The sequence below is a fragment of the Triticum aestivum genome, chromosome 3D (genome assembly GCF_018294505.1).
Source record: "Triticum aestivum cultivar Chinese Spring chromosome 3D, IWGSC CS RefSeq v2.1, whole genome shotgun sequence".
NCBI classification, from domain to species: Eukaryota; Viridiplantae; Streptophyta; class Magnoliopsida; order Poales; family Poaceae; genus Triticum; species Triticum aestivum.
The window spans coordinates 585620940-585640475 of NC_057802.1; the positions used below are offsets into that span (position 1 = coordinate 585620940).

At 47.6% G+C, this 19536-nt stretch overlaps 1 pseudogene; it reads right to left on the minus strand.

The window, feature by feature from the left end:
* Positions 1-2883: 2883 nt before the first annotated feature.
* LOC123075659 (uncharacterized) lies at positions 2884-3950 on the minus strand (annotated as a pseudogene).
* Positions 3951-19536: the final 15586 nt, after the last annotated feature.

Consider the following 19536-nt stretch of genomic DNA (forward strand, 5'->3'; position numbering starts at 1 on the left):
GTTATCCCCTTAACAAGTTATTTGTATTTTAAGCCCATGAAGACAAGGAGTGCGGCGCTTTACGAAGGCCCATGGCCCAAAGGCGGATTAAAGCCCGTAGACATAAACCGTCATGATATGTAAACTTGTGTTGTAAGATAGAAAGAGTAGAAACCGAGCCGGACACGTTTATGAGCCGTCTCGGGATTCTGTAAACCGACGGGCGTCAACCTATGTATATAAAGGGACGACCCGGCGGCGGTTTAGGACAACAAACAACAACTCGAGAGCCAGGCATAGCGGATTCGCTCCCTGGTCATAGAAACCCTAGCAATTCCACAACAACTGGATTTGGCCTTTACCTTCACCATAAGGGGCCGAACCAGTATAAAACTCTCTGCGTCCTTTGTCCGCTTTAACCCCTTTAAGCTAACCCGTCGCGATGGCTCCACGACTAAGTCCTTTCACTAGGACATCTGCCGTGACAAAACCACGACACAGAGGCCGGGGGTCATCCTTCCTTTCGAAAAAAATGTACTAACATTAGGATATGGTGTCTCATAAATCCATGATGCTCAATCCAATAATCATCTGCCATGAAATACCAAATAACATCATGCAGAAGAAACCAGCATACAATTCTTTTTTTCCACATGTGAATATGGATTATTTTATTATTAAGAACATTTTCTATTTCATTTTTTCTGTTAAACTATCCATCACAATAAGCTATATGACTTTATCAGCAATGCACACTTATCATATGAATAAGAATAACAAGGTAGATACATAGCAAAATAATAATTGAGCTTATGATGGACAGCATTTGCAACATTGAAGGGAATCTGGCTAGGTGTGACGCAACCATCCACCGTGTGGCTTCGACCTGGCGTGTCCTATTCATGATCAGTGAGATCTACAAAATAAAGATTGTGTGCTAATCAAGAATCTTGTGCAGCTAAAAAAAATTGAATCTGAAGGTAATGTTAACTTGTAAAAAGCTTGCATGTAGGTCTAAAATCATCTTGCTATTATCATTTACCACAGAAATGAAACCAGTGACACAAACCTAGCAAATACACGATGGATTCACATCATACACATTTCCTCCTGTCATGCATATATTCATCAGAAAGCCCCAAGAGATTTTATCAATTATCGCAAAATCCGAGATGGATCAAAACTTTGGTCTTTGTTTCTATAATTTCTGTACATTTGTACTCTATACATATGGCAAAACTGTATCAAGATCAGCTCATCCTCAAAAAGGCGGATGCCAATCACAGGGAGTAGAGTGATGTGGAGTATCTATGAGCTAAGAATGTTTAAAAGAGAAACTCTGTTCTGGACTAATTTCCTGAACAGATCTCCTGCTCCATTTTGAAGATCTTCGATACTGCACTCCAACTCCTGCAATTGTTCCTCCTTGCAGACAATTGCCTTCTTCTTGTAAAATGCCTTGCAGACAAGAGACTGCTTTGGCATTTCCATTTGCTTCAATAATAGATGGAGTGTGGACTCCAACAGAGAGATGCAGATCTCTCTTGCCTTGGTCAATAGCATGACCATCTTGTCAAATGCAGGCTTCTTGGCAGACTTCTTGAAATGTTTCCTGGCCTTCTTCACCAAGCGAATAAAAGACTGGATCTTGGCTTGAGCAGCTGCATCATCTCCTTTTCTTAGAGCAAGTTGGAGCTCTTGGATGATGACCATCATCTCGGCGAATGTCTCTTGCATGGTGCTACAGAGATCTAACAGCTCAATGGAGCATTCCATCTCTCCATCCAACATGTTCCTCTGCTGGGAGGAGCAAGCTTGGTTGCTTGGTAGGCAAATAATCTCTTCAAGACCGTCGTAGATGCTTGCAAGACTCCTGAGACCATTCCACATCGTGCTGATGGAATTGGAGGAAGTGATGCTTGCTTCTAGGCAGTGGAGCTCTTGTTCGACTTCGGTCTCACTGACGTGAGGCCTAGTAGGCAAACTTATCGATCTTTGGTGGAAAGCCATATCTGAGTTTGAAGCTTATCGCTGTCTAGTGGTGGATGAGAGGAGGAGAAGCAGAAAATAAGAGCTTCTTGTTTGATGTATCTACCGTTCTGCTGCCACCTATTTATACAGAAGATGTGTACAACTGTGTTGTGGTATCTGATTGGTAGACATGAAGAATCATGCCAGTACATCTCCCACATGCTGTTTGCTATACCTCAAGATCTGGCAGATGCATAGAGATCGCAACACTAAAGTCTTCTCATGTTTAGTACATTGTTTTCTGTGCCTACCGTCCTTGAGATGAGTCATCACATTATCATGTTCCAGCAATTGGCAGCAAGAACCAATCAAAAAAATGTGGTTTAGTCTGACGGTGGATCTCGCATAGTTGCACGCCCATGCCATTACTTAATGGATCGCTAACCTAACATTTAGCTGTGACATACCTAACATTTAATAAGGTGTTTTCCTTGGTGGGCACCCTTGCAAATTACAGGTTAAAGCCTCAACAGTGGGAGCTGGCATGTTTAGGCCATGGAAACAAGATCCACTGCAAAAGATCCATGTTAGTGGTTCAGCATGTTATCCCCATATTCTGTTTTCAGCTTGAGGCTTTCAGCCACCCACCGTGTGAGCGGCATGACCATTTAATATCTAACCTCTTAGTCGTACTAACTGATTCTCAGAGACCCCGGGAATGAGCATATAAAGTGTCGACTGTTCTTTGCATGCATTATATGGAAAGGACGAAAAAGTTTGGATTGTTTCTTTCTCAGATTATTGTTAATACTGTAGAATATGCAAAAAGTTGTGGTCCTGGAGTAAATGTTTTCTTATTTTGACACCTTCAATGCTTAAATGATATAGTTCTTATTTGAACTTCATTGTATGAAAAATAAATATACTCAGTTGTAGTGCCAGAGTAGTGCACAGCCATGTGGTGGTGGTGGGGAATCTGGATAGTAAAATTGATCGATTGGGACCTTGTGACTTTGATCTGGCATGTTTCATGCATAAGGAACAAGATCCACTAACCATTAGCATCAAAAACTGGGATCACAAACACGTCTTCAAGGATAAAATGGTCAAATGGATCAAAACTTTGGTTTCACTTTCTATTTATGTAGTATCATGTACATTTATAAAGTATAGTTGTATGAAGATCGGCTATTCCTTAAAAGGCGGATGCTGATCGGGGCGTCAAGAGTTACTCAAGAGTATCTATGAGCTAAGGATGTTGAGTAGAGAAACTCTACTCTGGACTAATTTCCTGAACAGATGTCCTGCTCCGCTCTCGAGATCGCCGATACTGCACTCTAACCCTGACAATTGCTCCTCCTTGCAAACAACTGCCTTCTTTTTTCTGAAATGCCTTGGAAACAAGAGACTGTTTAGGCATTTCGATTTGCTTCGACAAGAGATGGAGTGTGGACTCCAACAGAGACACAGAGATCTCTCTAGCCTTGGCCAACAGCATGACCATGCTACAATCTGCAGGAGCCTTCTGCGCGGTCTTCTTGAAAAGATTCTTGGACTTCTTCACCAAGCGGGTGTAGGATTGGATCTTGGCCTGAGTAGCTGCGTCATCACCTTTCCTTAGAGCCACTTGCAGATCTTGGATGATGGCCTTCATCTCGGCGAACATCTCTTGCATGGCGCTGCAGAGATCAAGCAGCTCGAGAGAACCTTCCATTTCTCCATCCAATATGTTCCTCTGCTGGGAGGAACAAACTTGGTTGCTTGGTAGGCAAATAATCTCTTCAAGAGCATCGTAGATGTTTACAAGACTCCTGAGACTATCGCACATCGTGCTAATGGAATTGGAGGAAGAGATGCTTGCATCTAGGCTGTGGAGTTCTTGCTCGACTTCGGTCTCACTGACATGAGGCCTAGAAGGCAAACTTGTCGATCTTTGGTGGAAAGCCATGTCTGAGCTTGAAGATTTGCTCGGTATTGTGGGCGAAGAGAGGAGGAAGAAAGAAGAGCTTCTAGTTTGATGCATCTACCATTCTGCTGACACCTATTTATACAGAAGATATGTGTACAGCTGTGCTGCAGCATCTGATTAGAGACATGAAGAATCATGCCATTACATCAGCCTTGAGGTCTGGCAGAAGCATAGAGATCCCAACACAAAAGTCGTCTCATGTTCACTCTGTCATGTTCCACTAATTGGCAGCAAGGACTAATTAAGAATGGTATAGTTTGATGATGGATTTCACATAGTTGCATGCTCAAGCTATCATTTTCGTGGAATCTTGTCAGTTCAAGCCCTGAGAGTTTGTCCCCCATCTTCAAGGCAAGTTTATGCCGCTCTGCTGTGTTGTTATCGTTTCATACATTTATTATGAATGAGTATATGGGCCTGTCAAAAGTGTCTTAATTATCAGGGGCAAACTCGCACACGAGGATCAATTTTTTGTGTTGGATGATCATGTGCATGATGACTAGCCCTCTTCATGCCTTGCCGCTGGCATGCTGCAGCCGTGTCTTAGTTGTTAGTGGCAAACTCATCTGCACGAGGGTGTCTTGGTTGGTGTTTGCTGGTCATTCACTTCATCGCATGTTCCAGGTTGTGCAGGTTGTGCTATCTGGTTCTGCTAACAGCCTTACAAGGTCACTTACACTCTTCACAACATAGCTGGCAGGTTTTAGTTGCGTGCTTACAATTCGTCTAGTACTCATTCATAGATTATGGGTGTTCAAGTGCACAGACCTTTATGGCCCAAAAATGCTTAAATTTTCTGCTAATTGATATTAACCATATGTATGTTGTTGCCATTGAGTGACAAGTTTATAGTTGAATGAAGTAATGAACATGCATGGTTTTGAGATCTGGACCCATGTTCTTTGGACAAATATTTTCATAAATTTCCACACAACTTCTTAGCTACATGTGTTTTTTAGTCCATACAGCTGTAATGGATTTTAGTGGCGTTCGTATACAATGTAAGAGGGGGAACATAGAAACGACTTTTTTTAACCAAAGCTTATGTTACCGAAAAAGGCTTTCGCCCCGCTTTATATATAAAGCACCAATCAACAAGCATCCAGTACAAACACACGCCACGCCACCGCAACACACGCACACACCTAGGGCAGGATACAAAGGCGCTGAGCGCAGCAACACCATCCCTAGCACTACCACACAGAGATGAAGCTACATATGACAAACCATGCACTCCAAGGCGGCGCCTTCAAGAAGGGAACGACACCGCGCGCCGCCACCGCCCGATCCAAGGATCAGAGTTTCCCCCGGAGCTACATGACGGGCAATGATAGCCGCGACGACGCCTTCAAGAAGGGAACGATCTTCGCCGCCGCCGGTTCATCCGAAGATAGAACATGTTTTCACCTCGGCCAACACTCACCGCCACCGAACGCCACACCCCGGCAACCACGCCGCCCACACGGCCATGGAGACCAGGCAGCACCAAGGCACGGGCTCTGCCCACGAGCACCGCGCTACCACCACCAGAGCCGGCGCCCCAGCATCCAAGACCTCGACACCACCTCACCCGAGACCCGTCGCATCCCAACAAAAGAGACGAGCGGAAAGGTCCCACCTTTCGCCCTCCTGGGCGACCCCCAGCGTCGAGGCCCAATAGATCGGCCAAAACTGGCATCCACCGACCCGTCCTGCAGCCCCGAGTGCGAGACGAGCTCGGTCCTCCTGCATCGAGAGGGGGACGAGGTCAGTCCTGCTGCACCGTGCGCGAGACGAGCTCGGTCCTGCTGCATCAGGCGCGGGACGAGCTCGGTCCTGCAGCACCGGGGCGCGAGACGAGCGGTGGACCGTAGCTGGGAGAGGACCAGCCCATTGGTGGGAGTAACGCCCGGGCGACGAGAAGATGGAATGAAGGCCGAAACGGCCCGACCGCAGACGAGCCGACGCCGGAGAAGCCGGCCGCTGCCGCGAACAGATCCGTCGAGCTACCGTGGAGCCGCCACGACACCGGGAGGCCATCACCGAGACCTTCCCACGCCGCCGCCCACGGCCGGAGCAGCGGCCACGCCCGGCCGCTGCCCAACCCGCGCCGCCTGCTGGAAAACTCGCATCAGATCTGGCCGGCACGCCCCCACCTCCACCAGCACCAGCCCGCCTCCGAACCCGACCGAGAGAAGGAGGCCGAGCCATGGCCCGAAGCGAAGGGGTCCACCAGGACCCGCCCGCTGCAGCCCGTGGTCGGAGCTGGACCACTGCCGCCACCAGGCGTGTCGCCCCCGGAGCCCCACCCGCCGCCAGGCAACAGCAGCAGGCGGCTCCTCAGCCTCGTCGGAGCAGCAGCCCCCCAAGGCAGATCGCCCTCCGGCCCACGCTGCCGCAGCCCGAGCCGGCCGACAAGGGGATCTGGACCGAAATGCCCGCAGGAGGAGCCGACCCCACCATCTCCGCCTCGCCAGCCGCCCATCCATCCGCGCAGCCGCCGCCGCTCCACCGGCAGGCCATGCCACCAGCACGGCCGCCCGGGTCGCCGCCGCCGCCCCGCGTGAGCGACGCGCCCCTACCAGGCTGTCGCGTCCGCGCCGCAAGGAACAGGGGAGGTGGCCAGAAGACCCCGCCGCCGCCGACGCCAACCGGGCTTCGCCCGGCGGTGCCCTCCGGCGGCGGCGAGGAGGAGAGGAGGTGAGGAAGAGGGCTGGTCCGGCGGCGGCTAGGGTTCGCCCTGCCGCCGCGGGAGCGCCTCGGGCGAGAAAGTTTTTCCTGTTTTCCGTGTACGTGTTTTTCCACGCTCCCAAAGCTTATGTACCATGCTTCGCTGAAGCAAGATATTTCCCTTGTACAGGAGGGATTTTATTGGTGTTAATTGTTAACATTAAAAGATGCTATCTCAGAAGTCTATGCTGCTCAATCAGATATTTATCTCCCATTATAAATAACAAATAAAATTATGCTGAAAGCACCAGCATACTAATTATTTTCATTTGCTAATATGGACTTTATTGCTAATAAGAACATTTATTTATTTTTGCATTGATCTGCCCATCATGATTACCTATATAATTTATTGATTTTCTCAGCAATGCAAGCTTAGTCATTTGAATAACAATGTAGATATATACCAAAAATATTAATCTGACATATTTTGATTAATGTGTATCAGTGTTTTGTGGCCGACAGTGCTCTCTAGGACGACAAATTTATTCAGAGGGGTGTGCGAGCAGTGGATCGAAATTGTAAGGCACGAGACGATGAGTTACCTAGGTCTGGGTGGAGGTAAGACCCTACTCTTGCCTTTGGTTGCACATTACTATAGTGCTTGCCTGCGATTGTGATTTCTTGTGTTACTCCGCGGACGAGAGGAAGATGGGGTCGGTGGAAATCCTAACTGTTGGATGATCTAGAATGTCTCCTTTTCTCTCCTCCAAGAGTGTCCCTATATATATATATATATATATATATATATATATATAGACACACACACACACACACTAATAGATTACTGTCTGTCAGATCGTTTTACTATCTAATCTTGGCAGTTAGATGAATAGCGTGTGCCCTTGAAAAAAAAAGAATATCCTACGACGTCCTGCCCTCTTTCCCACACATACGTATCTATGATGGACTCTCCCATGACTCACGTAAGAAACAAGAGGACATAATCCACCAGAAAAAGAAACAATCTGCTGCAGGATGGACTCTCCCATGATTCACGTAAGAAAGAAAAAGAAACAATCTATTGCAGGCGACCGACAAGAACTCCTCGATCTTCCCCTTAGCCTTCACTTCATCACCCCTTCAGCCTGGAGCATCATCGAGGACATCCCCTGCTGATGCATCCATGTTAAAATCAATCCAAAAACATGGTATGATCTAATACAGCCTCTGGGTCATACACCTACATCTCTTGACAGGAAAGACTGGATCCGACATGCGGATGGATTCAAGTCTGATGGTTGCCAATGAGAGCAAATCCATTAGTTGACAGTGATTCTCTGGCATTGATGCAACTCCTTCGCCTCCTCTGACCTTCAGGTTTGACCTTCTTTCTCCATAATCAATCAATACCCACGGTCTAATCTGGATGATACATGATGTTTTTTTTTCTGCCGGTGAGATACATGATGATGCACAGATGGAATTTTAAATACTTGGATGCTTCATGTGCGACCTGGATTCCCTTGAGTAGGTTTTGGAGAATAGAGGAATCATAACAATTCTGTGACAATTCAAAAGAATCTAATTAAGCAGCCTGCTAGGCTCCCTACTTGGCGTCCTCACCCTTCTGCCCAACCAGATGGCTCCTCTGTATTTGTTCTAATGCTTCAGTAGTAGAATTTTCTTATTCTGCTAAGAAAGTCGGACATATCTTACTAATTAACATGTTGGGAGCTATTAAGACATGCGTGCATGGATCACCTCAAGGGTTATCGCAATTTTGCTCGCAGGTATCTTCCAAGTAAATATAACTACAGAAATTCTATTTGTTACCCTATCATAAAAAAATGCTCCATCCATTGGCCTGTACCTCAAATAGCACTTAGTATTTTGAATTCAGTTTAAAGTACCGAGTATTTGTTTAAGACTGCCAAGCCATACCTCAAATAGCAAGATTTTAACTTTCTTCATGAGCCCATGACTAATATGTTTTTTTTCTAACACCCTGACCCAATCAGGACAGTCCTCAGTTCAGAATTTCATTCAGACCTAAACTTGCTCCACTGTTTTTCAAGGATACAAAACATGAGAAAATATTGTTACGACTTAAAGGCCAAGCTCCACAAAGTAGTGCTAATGTAATTGACCTTAGGAAATCATTGCCGACCAAGGGGTAATGCCACAGCTCATTCGGATAAACATTGCTGGGTTGGGTTGATCTTACCTAGCCAGTAGCCCTAGCCCGTTGGATTCATTGGAATCAAAATATAGGTGTATAGTTAGACAGTATATTGCATGCAGACTGAGTTCCGAAATAAGATGGGATTTTCAGTCACATTTTCTGTAGGTACGTTCATGAGTTGGTTCAGCATTATGATTGCATACCAATAATGTAAGTTCAGTGCACATCCCATAAGTGTTGTGGTGGAATGTCATCCACATTCAGTTTATAGAATCTTGCATGACAAACTATGGCTGGTGTTCCATACTGTTCAATGAAAAAAATTCTAAACATATATCCTTCAAAATATCTAATATTTTCTTTAGGCACAGATTGGTACAGATAAATCGCACATTTGTATAGACAGGGCACATAAATTGGATTTAATTAGAATAATTTTGTTTCCAAAAGCATAGAAATCTTGAACCCTGTATCAGCTTGCAGGTTCTGACCATGTAGTCACCAGGCATCTATTTTCAATACATGGATTTATCCCATGATGGTTAATGCAGCAAAGGAGCAGATGTGCTGACCACTGTTTGAAGCAGATCAGATGGCCGCCACTGCCGAAGAGGCTGCCGAGCAAACATATATACTATGGTGGACCAGTAGCCCACCTGTTCACCTTCGACATCGTTCAGTTTTGTTGACGGTCATCACTTTGTCTACTCAACAGGGAAGTAGTTTATTATCCTGAATTCTGTTCCCATTAACTCTAATACGTTGTCCAAAACAGTTGTGCTAGCTCCGCAATTTTATAAGGCAGATCCGTGGCAAGTGCATTGCATGTGCAAGTAAACTGGGCTTGACTAATGTTGAGGTATTCCATCAATACATATTACTTCAAGTCTTCAATAGAGAAATCATCGTTATGCAATATTGTGGCAATCCATTTGACAACAGGCATCGCTTGCTAGGATGCAAGCAGGTCCAACGATAGGTAAAGCAATGAGGTTTGATCGATCGGCTTATATATCAAGAGGCAACCCAAGGTACCATCGGATTGGCTATATGAGGTGCAAGCAGCTCCTGTACACTAGCGGGCGTCAGCTACATCCAATATATGTATCCTGTATCCTGCTGCAAAGTAGTGGCCGGTGTGATCCAGGTTTAGTACACATAGTACCTTTCCAGGGAGGAAGGTTTAGTCTACATAAGCGTACATGCCAAACGGCTTGATTACTATTCTGCACGCTCACAAAGTACGGATTTTTCTCATAGCTTTTTCACTAATAATACACTAAGTGAGTGCATTTATTATATACAGTAATTCCTTAGAGCACAGATTCACATGGTGTTCCTTGCAGGACGTGTCAAAAAATTGTCATATTAAACATATATTTGTTACAGATAGAAAATAGAAAATCATGGAAAACCTAATCGATCTTTCATACTTACGTTAATAATAGAAGTTCACATTAAATGGCTACAAATATCACTTTTTCTATTGACAGGACACCGTGCACTAAACCAAATAGCATGCTCATAATTAAACAGAACAGGATGGAACTGAAATGCTCTACTATTTTCCTAGCATTACACTTATGCATGGAGGTTCTACATGTTAATACTAATCTATGTTGGGTGATCAATGTCTCTGCATATATTCTAAGATGAAACTCTATCGGACTTCCGTACCAAAAAGGAAAAATCAGGCATTCCATTTTTTTTAACCCTACAGAGACTTATAGGTCACAAATAAATAGAGCTTTGACCTAAATTTGTTGACCCAACAAGAATGTCTGTGCCATGTGACATAACTCATACACAGATAAGACAACACAATAAAGTTCCTTTCATCCCTATGTACTAGAATGTTCAATGATAATCCATGAAACCGTTTTCACACTATTTATAAAAAAAATTAACTTTTTAAATATATTTGCACACAGTGAATAGAAGAGCTAGCCTGTGCAGGTGCACGGGTTGATTGACTAGTATATCTAGCCAAGATAGGGTTACATGGCTTCGCTCGGTCTATAGGCGACTCCCATCCTCCGATCCCGGCTGACCTCATCATCTGTCAGTGGCTCCTTTTTGGGTCTCCTTGATGCCCAAGGACAACCATGGGCTCCTCGGCTTGGACTGCTTTCAGGTGGAGTTTTAATCCTGTCGAAGGCCGAGAATCATATCTGAGTATCATATCCTCGCCAGCAGCCCGTGATGATGATGCTCATCTTACCTGGTCGGAAGCCGTGTAGGACTTGCCAAAATCCGGTAAAAAAAAAGACACGAGTCAGAGCTGAGTAGCGCGGCTAGAATTCCTGAATTCACACGCTAGGACCTCGACCCCCACGTTGCCCGAGCCGACCGACTCGGGGGAAACCCTAGCCACCGATGGCCCGGCCTCCAGCTCCCGCCCACTCCCGCGTCGCCCGATCCGAGCGAATTGGGGGAAACCCTAGCCACCGCCGGCCCGGCCCCCACCTCCCGCCCACCCCCGTGCCGCCGTCATCAGAGGGCCAGACGGCGAAGCCGCACCGGGCCCTAGGATGGCGGCGGCGGGGCCGATTCTTCTCCAATCCCGCCCCAGCCTTTCCCTCCGTCCCCTTCCCCCCAGATCTGGTGCTGGCAGCGCCGTCGATCTCCATCGGCGGCGGGTGCATCCCTGCCCGGCATCCTCAGTGTGTTGGCAGCACTGGCACCTCCCCTCGGTTGCGGTTTCCCTGCAGCGGCTCCGGCCCGTCCCAGGCGAGATCTGGGGGCCTGCTCCGACGCGATTTGGTGCTCTGCGGCCGGCCTCCTGCGGCGGGCGGGCGCGCCCTTCTAGCTACGGACCCCCCTCCCCGACCCTCCCTCACTTCGAGCTCCTGGGCTCCCTCTTTGGGAGGCAGCCTTGGAGACAACCGGTAGTGTCTGACGGTGGCTGATTTTGCAGCGCGCCGGCCCGGTGTCTTGGCTGAGCGCGAGTCCCCTTCACCTTCCTCCCAACAGGGGCGGCTTCGCCTGGCGGCCATGGACCTTCGCCCCCTTCTGCACTCATGGCAGGCCGGCACGACTTCGGACTTGGCGTTCCCCCGGAGCTAAGCTATTTCCGGCTCCTTTGGCGCGCCGGCTCCTCGGCGCCTCCGCACCACCACCACCCTGCTGGTACCTTGGTTGGCTATCCATCCAGGCGCATATTCGTCTCTGGCACGCTTCGGGAGCCGCGTCCCCTTCCGGCTCCTTGGGCACGCTGGTGTTCCTACTGCTCTGGTCCCAGTGGCCCAGATCTGCGCTCCCTTCCAGACCTTGGCTCATGCGGGGCTTTGGCCACCATCGCATCCCCGCCGCCTTATTCCGCTCAGCCATGCAACCTCGTCCTCGTCCGGAGCTCGCACGTCCGGCGGCTCCCGGTGCCTCCTTTGGTGTTGGGCGTGGCTCCCCTTCCTGCAGTTGCTTCTCGGGCCTATGACCAATTGCCTTTTCTTCTATCTGTGCTACGACGGCTTGGGATTGCTCGGAATTTGGCTAGGGTGAAATCCCTGGATCTTATGATGCGTGTCGTCCCCTTCCTGGAGGCTTTGCCATGGCCATTTTTCCATGCCCCTTTCGAGCATCAGAAGAAACCCCAGGTTTGGTTTCCCCGACCGAAGGACAACGGCGTCGCGGTGTCGCTCTCCTTAGGGAAGGCATTGTCTTGTTTTGCTCGCGGCGTCCTCGGTGCTGGATTTGGAGATGCTTGGTCGTTTGGTTGTTGGTTAGATAGTTTCTCTAGTCGGCGAGTTTAGCTGTGTTCTTTGTTTTGGGTCGAGCCTCTCGTGTCTCTCCGCTTAGGGCACCATGTTCATGCCCCTTGCGTTTGTGTCATGCGGTGTACCACCTCATGTACTCGATCATTCTATCTTCTTCTATGAATGAAATGATACAAAATCTTTGCGTATTCCCGAAACACATCCGAGCAGCACGTCCGGGTGAGGGCACTGTGGCTACCAATGGGTAAACTTCGGTGGCATGATATCCAATAGATTCCATTGAGTGGAATTTGGCTTCTAGCCCATAGTCGTGCATACCATAAATTCAGTCATAGTCCTAGGGAATGCCTGCCAGATTGGTTTGGACAATCTCAGCTAGTGTCCTGGAGGAACATCCCCACATCTCTTACCAAAATCATGCCCCTAACCACGATGCCTCATACCCCTTGAGCAAAGTTCAGCTTGCAACCCTGGGAGGCGCGTCATGGCCGCTCTTCACTCGAGTATATTCGGCCAGCTTAGGGCCACAGAGGTAGCTCTATCGATACCCAGGGATTCTTGCGCTTGAAGGCTCGACAAGTCGGCTTCAAGTGGGAGCTTGCCGATGGCGCAACGCATGGGCATTCCGCGTGTCTTATTCGCTGCACGTACTTGCCTAGTGGGAGTGCACATGTGCTGGCTTGATGAGGGTATGTGTTCCGCATGCAGGGCAAGGGCAAACGGCGGGGCATGGACCCCACAGATGTGTTGTGACATCCCACCACCTTATAACAGAGGACCAGGGGAAAGATCATATCTTGCAACCCTCGAGACATTGTCATCTTGCCCTCTCCCGCCCCTTTTGTGCTTGAGATGGCCTAGGTAACACTCTGCACTTCTTCAGGGCGGCCCCCTCTCGCCAGGGCCGCGCCATTGCACGCCGATTCCCAAGGTCGACAGATGGATGGCGGATGAGGGTGACTGGAAGTTGCCGAGGTCCTTCTCTCACAGAGCGGCGTGCTCAAATTAATCATTGGCAACGGGGCAGGGGCTTGCTCCGAAGCGGTGGCGGCATTCAGGTGGCTTCATACCTCCATTGTCTAGGAGGAGAGATTAGCGAGTCAAAATCCTAGTTCGACATGTAAGTCCTCTGGCTGTATGATTCTTCTTCATTCTTGCTAAGGAGGGGCGAAGTGGCGCTCTCGAGCAGTTATTTTCTTGTGTTGTAGCGTGCCCCACTTCAGAGGGCCTGATTGAGGAGGCGCCTTCTTCAGCTTCCAGCATGGGCGCTAGCTTTGTGTGTGTGTGTGTGGGGGGGGGGGGGGGGGGGGGGGTGTGTGTGTGTGTGTAGAGTGTGCACCTCCCGCCTTGGTTGACGAAGCGTCGTCTCACCATGGGATGGACACTCCCTGACGGCAATGTGACCGTGAGTGTGCCTTCAGGAGGGGTTGCACGTCCAGTGTGTCCTGGAGGGAGTCGCCTCCTCTGGGAGAGGGCGCCCTTCTTGAAGCCTGCTCAACCGCCATCATTGTTGCATCTGAGCTAAGTATTATGTTGTTGTGGTATTTGCCCATCAAGCCAGGGGAAAGTTCGGGCTCGGAGCAGCATATCCTTGAGGTCCCCATGCGTCGGGAGCCTCTGCTTCCTTGTGGGATACAGCAGATCACCCACATCGTTGTGCCCCAGAAGCTATCCCGGGGTCCGTTATCAGGTGGTCTGAGAGATTGTGGCCTCAGGGAAAAAGATGAAGGACAAGAGTTGTTGGCGTACCTGAACCTATTTGAGACTGAGGCTCCTCTGTTGATCTGGGCACTGAACCACATGATCAACATGATCATACTGAAGGCTCGGGCAAGGATGCAGGTGAAGTTTTATTCTATTCTTCCGCGTATGTAGCCCCTGAGCCTATGCTGACTTGGATAAAGTCAGGGGAGGGGGTACCGATGAGAGCAAAGTGAAGGAGAGGTACAAGCTCTTGTTTGAGGAGTCAATATAAGCAACACTCGTAATGACTTAATGGCCGAGGCTAAGTCCCCGACACATGCCCTAGTCGAGTTTTCCCATACAATGTGCGTTGGACTCGAGTAGCGCTCCCATGCAGTACTTCTCTGGTGTCGCTTTCGAGATAGTAATGAATTTTGGGGCAAACAAAAAAAACTCTTTGAGTAGATGCAGTTTAACTTTTGTTGTCTCAAGGAACACAACATCTTTGGAATCTTGCTCCTTGCGCGTTGTCGATGTTGTCTCACCTATACATAGAAACGGCGCAGGTGCTCAATGTTCCATTCATTCTCTTGGGTCCTCGAGGTGATAAGCCTTCGAGCGAAGCACCTTGTGAAGGATGGAAGGGCCTTTCCAACGAGATGACAACTTGTGCCTTCATTTTCTGGGTTGGATGCGTCAAAGGATCGGGTCCAGGACTATGAATACACGCCCCGTTCCTGACGGATGTGGTAGCATCACAACTCCTCCCGATAGTTGACCTAGCTGAGCAGGGTCATATCTTAGACTTCCTCCAAGAGGTCAATCCTGAAGGAAATATGACCTAGAGGCAATAATAAAGTTATTATTTATTTCTTCATATCATGATAAATGTTTATTATTAATGCTAGAATTGTATTAACCGGAAACATAATACATGTATGAATACATAGACAAACATAGTGTCATTAGTATGCCTCTACTTGACTAGATCGTTGATCAAAGATGGTTATGTTTCCTAGCCATAGACATGAGTTGTCATTTGATTAACGAGATCACATCATTAGGAGAATGATGTGATTGACTTGACCCATTCCGTTAGCTTAGCACTTGATCGTTTAGTATGTTGCTATTGCTTTCTTCATGACTTATACATGTTCCTATGACTATGAGATTATGCAACTCCCGTTTACCGGAGGAACACTTTGTGTGCTACCAAACTTCACAACGTAACTGGGTGATTATAAAGGTACTCTACAGGTGTCTCCGAAGGTACTTGTTGGGTTGGCGTATTTCGAGATTAGGATTTGTCACTCCGATTGTCGGAGAGGTATCTCTGGGCCCACTCGGTAATGCACATCACTATAAGCCTTGCAAGCATTGTAACTAATGAGTTAGTTGCGGGATGATGTATTACAGAACGAGTAAAGAGACTTGCCCGTAACGAGATTGAACTAGGTATTGTGATACCGACGATCGAATCTCGGGCAAGTAACATACCAATGACAAAGGGAACAACGTATGTTGTTATGCGGTTTGACCGATACAGATCTTCGTAGAATATGTGGGAACCAATATGAGCATCCAGGTTCCGCTATTGGTTATTGACCGGAGACATGTCTCGGCCATGTCTACATAGTTCTCGAACCCGTAGGGTCCGCACACTTAAAGTTAAATGACGATCGGTATTATGAGTTTTGTGTTTTGATGTACCAAAGGTAGTTCGGAGTCCCGCATATGATCACGGACATGGCGAGCAGTCTCGAAATGGTCGAGACGTAAAGATCGATATATTGGATGACTATGTTCGGACACCGGAATGGTTTCGGGGAGTTTCGGACATATACCGGAGTACCGGGGGGGGTGTTACCGGAACCCCCCGGGGAGTTTAATGGGCCAAGATGGGCCTTAGTGGAGAAGAGAAGGGCGGCTAGGGCTGGCCACGCGCCCCCTCCCCCTCTAGTCCGAATTGGACAAGGAGGGGGGCGGCGCCCCCTTTCCTTCCCCCTCTCTCCTTCCCTTCCTTTCCCCCTCCTACTCCAACTAGGAAAAGAGGGAGTCCAACTCCCGGTGGGAGTAGGACTCCTCCCTGGCGCGCCCTCCCCTGGCTGGCCGCCTCCTCCCCCCTGGTCCTTTATATACGGGGGCAGGGGGGCACCTCTAGACACAACAATTTGATCTCTTGATCTCTTAGTCGTGTGCGGTGCCCCCCTCCACCATATTCCACCTCGATCATATCGTAGCAGTGCTTAGGCGAAGCCCTGCGTCGGTAGCATCATCATCACCGTCACCACGCCGTCGTGCTGACGGAACTCTCCCGTGAAGCTCTGCTGGAACGGAGTTCGCAGGACGTCATCGAGCTGAACGTATGCTGAACTCGGAGGTGCCGTACGTTCGGTACTTGGATCGGTCGGATCGTGAAGACGTACGACTATATCAACCGCGTTGTCCTAACGCTTTGGCTTTCAGTCTACGAGGGTACGTGGACACACTCTCCCCTCTCGTTGCTATGCATCACCATGATCATGTGTGTGCGTAGGAAATTTTTTGAAATTACTACGTTCCCCAACAGTGGCATCCGAGCCTGGTTTTATGCGTAGATGTTATATGCACGAGTAGAACACAAGTGAGTTGTGGGCGATACAAGTCATACTGTTTACCAGCATGTCATACTTTGGTTTGGCGGTATTGTTGGATGAAGCGGCCCGGACTGACATTACGCGTACGCTTACTCGAGACTGGTTCTACCGACGTGCTTTGCACACAGGTGGCTGGCGGTTGTCAGTTTCTCCAACTTTAGTTGAACCGAGTGTGGCTACGCCCGATCCTTGAGAAGGTTAAAACAACACTAACTTGACGAACTATCGTTGTGGTTTTGATGCGTAGGTAAGAACGGTTCTTCCTCAGCCCGTAGCAGCCACGTAAAAATTGCAACAACAAAGTAGAGGACGTCTAACTTGTTTTTGCAGGGCATGTTGTGATGTGATATGGTCAAGGCATGATGCTATATTTTATTGTATGAGATGATCATGTTTTGTAACCGAGTTATCGGCAACTGGCAGGAGCCATATGGTTGTCGCTTTATTGTATGCAATGCAATCGCTCTGTAATTGCTTTACTTTATCACTAAGCGGTAGCGATAGTCATAGAAGCAATAGTTGGCGAGACGACAACGATGCTACGATGGAGATCAAGGTGTCGCGCCGGTGACGATGGTGATCATGACGGTGCTTCGGAGATGGAGATCACAAGCACAAGATGATGATGGCCATATCATATCACTTATATTGATTGCATGTGATGTTTATCCTTTATGCATCTTATTCTGCTTTGATTGACGGTAGCATTGTAAGATGATCTCTCACTAAATTTCAAGATAAAAGTGTTCTCCCTGAGTATGCACCGTTGCCAAAGTTCGTCGTGCCGAGACACCACGTGATGATCGGGTGTGATAAGCTCTACGTTCATCTACAACGGGTGCAAGCCAGTTTTGCACACGCAGAATACTCGGGTTAAACTTGACGAGCCTAGCATATGCAGATATGGCCTCGGAACACTGAGACCGAAAGGTCGAGCGTGAATCATATAGTAGATATGATCAACATAGTGATGTTCACCATTGAAAACTGCTCCATCTCACGTGATGATCGTACATGGTTTAGTTGATTTGGATCACGTGATCACTTAAATGATCAAAGGGATATCTTTCTAAGTGGGAGTTCTTAAGTAATATGATTAATTGAACTTAAATTTATCATGAACTTAGTACCTGATAGTATTTTGCTTGTCTATGTTGTTTGTAGATAGATGGCCCGTGCTGTTGTTCCGTTAAATTTTAATGCGTTCCTTGAGAAAGCAAAGTTGAATGATGATGGTAGCAATTACACGGACTAGGTCCATAACTTGAGGATTATCCTCATTGCTGCACAGAAGAATTACGTCCTGGAAGCACCGCTGGGTGCCAGGCCTACTGCAAACGCAACTGACGACGTTAAGAACGTGTGCAGAGCAAAGTTGATGACTACTCGATAGTTCAGTGTGCCATGCTTTATGGCTTAGAACCGGGGCTTCAACGACGTTTTGAGCTTCATGGAGCATATGAGATGTTTCAGGAGTTGAAGTTAATATTTCAAGCAAATGCCCGGATTGAGAGATATGAAGTCTCCAATAAGTTCTACAGCTGCAAGATGGAGGAGAATAGTTCTGTCAGTGAACATATACTCAAAATGTCTGGGTATAACAATCACTTGATTCAACTGGGAGTTAATCTTCGAGATGATAGTGTCATTGACAGAATTCTTCAATCACTGTCACCAAGCTACAAGAGCTTCGTGATGAACTATAATATGCAAGGGATGCATAAGACAATTCCCGAGCTCTTCGCAATGCTAAAGGCTGCGGAGGTAGAAATCAAGAAGGAGCATCAAGTGTTGATGGTCAACAAGACCACCAGTTTCAAGAAAAAGGGTAAAGGGAAGAAGAAGGGGAACTCCAAGAAGAACAGCAAACAAGTTGCTGCTTAAGAGAAGAAACCCAAGTCTGGACCTAAGCCTGAGATTGAGTGCTTCTACTGCAAGCAGACTGGTCACTGGAAGCGGAATTGCCCCAAGTATTTGGCGGATAAGAAGGATGGCAAGGTGAACAAAGGTATATGTGATATACATGTTATTGATGTGTACCTTACCAGAGCTCGCAGTAGCACCTGGGTATTTGATACTGGTTCTGTTGCTAATATTTGCAACTCGAAACAGGGACTACGGATTAAGCGAAGACTGGCTAAGGACGAGGTGACGATGCGCGTGGGAAATGGTTCCAAAGTCGATGTGATCGCCGTCGGCACGCTACCTCTACATCTACCTTCGGGATTAGTTTTAGACCTGAATAATTGTTATTTGGTGCCAGCGTTGAGCATGAACATTATATCTGGATCTTGTTTGATGCGAGACGGTTATTCATTTAAATCTGAGAATAATGGTTGTTCTATTTATATGAGTAATATCTTTTATGGTCATGCACCCTTGAAGAGTGGTCTATTTTTGTTGAATCTCGAAAGTAGTGATACACATATTCATAATGTTGAAGCCAAAAGATGCAGAGTTGATAATGATAGTGCAACTTATTTGTGGCACTGCCGTTCGGGTCATATTGGTGTAAAGCGCATGAAGAAACTCCATACTGATGGACTTTTGGAATCACTTGGTACTTGCGAACCGTGCCTCATGGGCAAGATGACTAAAACACCGTTCTCCGGAACTATGGAGCGAGCAACTGATTTGTTGGAGATCATACATACTGATGTATGTGGTCCAATGAATGTAGAGGCTCGCGGCGGGTATCGTTATTTTCTCACCTTCACAGATGATTTAAGCAGATATGGGTATATCTACTTA